This window comes from Penaeus chinensis, chromosome 2 (assembly GCF_019202785.1).
Source record: "Penaeus chinensis breed Huanghai No. 1 chromosome 2, ASM1920278v2, whole genome shotgun sequence".
In the NCBI taxonomy this organism is placed as follows: domain Eukaryota; kingdom Metazoa; phylum Arthropoda; class Malacostraca; order Decapoda; family Penaeidae; genus Penaeus; species Penaeus chinensis.
The window spans coordinates 18558219-18562014 of NC_061820.1; positions in this window are offsets into that span (position 1 = coordinate 18558219).

Consider the following 3796-nt stretch of genomic DNA (forward strand, 5'->3'; position numbering starts at 1 on the left):
CCTAATAATTGTCAAAATCATCATTGAAATCGAAAAAACGTCACTTTTGAGTAAACTTTCAAAAGGCTATATTTAGCTTGTTTTTGCCGCTTTTTCGACTTACGGGATTTTTTTCTTTTTCCCTTTTTTTTAATTACAAATGGACATTATTATTGTTGTTATCATCATTATTAGCCTCGTTATCATCATTATCATCATTCATTATCATCATCATTATCATCATTATTGATATTATTATCATCATTATCATCATTATTATCCTTATTCTTGTAATTATTGTCACCATATATATTTTTTTGTTATTTATTTTTTCATATTTATTATAATTATTATTATTTTCATTGTTATTGTAATTATTGCGGCCATATATATTTTTTTGTTAATAATACAAATAAGAGAAATAATAAAAGAATATAAAAATAATAATTATAATAATAATAAAGAAAATAAAACTTTCAATTTTTTATAATCATTATAAATATTATCAATATTATTTTAACTATTAAAATTTTTATATTTGCTTTTTGCATTTATCCTCTTAATAGAAATATTATTAATAATAATAACAATTATAAATACAGCAATAAGAAAAATAACAACATTATAATATTATTAAAATCATTATTTACAGTATTATCGTTATTATTGCAGTTATTACAGTTGTATTTTTTTTACACTTATACTAATAATAAAAATATTAAAAATAATAATAACAATTATAATAATAATAATAACAATTATAATAATAATAGTAATAATAACAATTATAATAATACTAATAACAATTATAATAATACTAATAACAATTATAATAATAATAATAACAATTATAATAATAATAATAACAATTATAATAATAATAATAACAATTATAATAATAATAATAACAATTATAATAATAATAATAACAATCATAATAATAATAATAACAATAATAACTATATTATGATAATTATCGTTAGTGTTATTTTCAATATTTTTTCTATTTTTTAATAATTAGTTATAATATATTTTTTTGCAATAATAATAATAATAATAATAATAATAATAATAGTAGTAGTAGTAGTAGTAGTAGTAGTAGTAGTAGTAGTAGTAGTAGTAGTAGTAGTAGTAGTAGTAGTAGTAGTAATAATAATAATAATAATAATAATAATAGTTTTAGTGAATTTCCCTGGCTTCAGGAGGGTCCTCCCGCAGGCTCCCGGGCCGCCTGTTCCCCTGACGATTACGGTTATCTATAGAGAATCTACGGACTTTTCTGCCCTGAAAGATGACGTGGTTTTCCTGTTTTCCTGTGTTTATATTGTTGTTTTTTTATTAGAATAAACCTGTGTTTTTATACCCTTTTGATTTACCTTTCTCACTCGTCCGTGATCTACATCTACATCTACACTACTTCTACTATACGTAACACTACTCGTACACTACATACCTTATGTTCCATACTTACCTTGCCTTATTCTTGCCCTTTTCCTTCGACTAATTCACCTTAGCTCTGTTTCTCTCTTCGTGTTTCCCTCACGGATCCCTTTTTTCACGTTTTCATACTTTCCTGTCATTCATTTCTTCTACGTGCCGATTTTTGTATAGTTTTATTGTTCTTTTTATTTTATGTATTTTAAAACTTATTTTTAACTCGCCATACACTATTTAATAAATAAAACGAAATGTATTATGGGTAAAACCTCACCAAGCGCGGGAAGCACCAGTAAAAAAGGTCAAGCCAGGTCGGTCAGAGAGAGAAAGAGGTTTTTATCTTGTGTGGTGACAGATCGTTGGATTTTTAGCTGGCTGACTGGTGCTTCTCGAGGTGTGGCGGATTGCCTCTGTATCAAGTAAGTGTATGGAGTGTTACGTGTATATTGGTTATGTTCAGAAAGATTAGTGCGTAATAAATGTATAATATAGATGCTCTTTTTATGTTGCCTTTTTAGTCAGCCAGTGATGATGTTATTTCATTGTCTTTTAATGTGACTACGGGATCACTTTCAGTATCCTTTCAGTATCACCTGAGAGTCATCACCCAAATACGCCAAACCCATTGGAGATTACCTGTAATTGGATAATACGCTACCAAATTACATCTCTAACTCTACGGAGTTTTGATTATTCACTACAATAATAATGTCAGACCGCCAGTGCTGATAACCAAAGTGGGCGTGTCAACGTTGACAGCCGCCACGAACAATATCAGAATCCCTGTGACATCGGGTCCAGTGACGCAACCAGCCCCCCAGGTGCATCTAGCACAGCAACCGGAGGGACTGTGCTGAGAAGTGGAACAAAGCTAAGATCAAATGTTTGAAATGGTTAAAAGTGCTTTTAAGTTTAAGACTACCATCTGTAATGAAATCCACAATCATAAAGCTATATGTTTATGTGAATCTATCATTTGTAATATTAGAGGATATAACAGCATGAGGTACAGATTGCCTAATAGAGCACTACTCACTTATGGATAAACGCACAATCAAATTTATATCATGGAATACGCGTAGTATAAAACCTAGGCTGAATGACCTAGAGTTTTATATCCGTAAATATAATACTGATGTTATTTGCGTGCAAGAACCTTTTACTGCTGCTGCTAAGATGAAAATAACACCTGCAATTCAGGGATATTATTCACATGTGAATACAGCCATGACTGGATTATTGACATATGTGAAGGTAACACTGCCGCATAAATTAGTAAAAAAATTCCGAGAACATTGATGTTCAATTTCATCATTTAAAAATTCAGACTGCCACTGGCTATTTTTCACTGTATAATGTATATGCCAGATACTCCAAATTTCTGGCTAGTTCTCTCCCCAATTTTCACAACCAAAGCACGTTATGTATGGGCGACTTCAATTCAAGGCAGAGACTCATTTGGGAGGTGGCAGATTAGACTATGTATTTGGCAAAAAAATAGTTCATGGTAATGTCTGTACTTCACTGGTGCGAGAGTTAGTTAGTGACCACTTTGCAATACGAACAGATTATACGGTAGACAGCGATTCAGCCCCTAGATCACCTAGGCTTCGAATAATTATCCCACCGGGCCTGGAGCATCACTTCAAGGCACAGGATCTAATCAAAATTGTCACTGACTACTATGACACATGGGTCTGTTCACGAAAACTCTCAAAGAAAAAGAGGCCCCAGACCTCCCATGCACCGAGGTGGATCAATGACCCAATTCTGGCCAAGGAATATTAACGGTTTCAGGAGCTTGCTAATTGCTATAAAGATAATAAGACGACAGATAATCTTCTGCAGTTTCTGAAAGCCACCAAGGAATTCAGAGAATTAAAAACTCGTAGTAAATATGGGGAACAATTCCTACAAAGTATCAATAGTCAAACTTCTATAGCTGACGTATGGAGAAAAAAATAATAGACTGACAGGTAAAGCCCTCACAACACCGCAGTTCCACAGTCCACCGGAACAGGCTAAAATGCTGCTAGAGCAGTGGGAAGGAAATTCTCAAGTACACTCACTTCCACAAGGGATAAAAAATCAGCTCAACAAGTCGAAAATAGATAGAAATTTCAATATAGTAATAGCATGTGCTGCTATTGACCCGTCCAACTTTGTCGAAATAACCGAGTGGGAACTGAGCAATGCCCTTCTGAAAGGTAAGGCAACCGCCCCTGGCGAGGACGGCATTACTTACAGCGTCCTTCGCCACATTGCTCAGGTACCAGGCAACCCACTTTTACATCTGTATAGACTCAGCCTATCACAAGGAATCCTCCCAAGCTCCTGGACTAAAAGCTTAATCATTCCTATACCCAAACCCAATACTGAT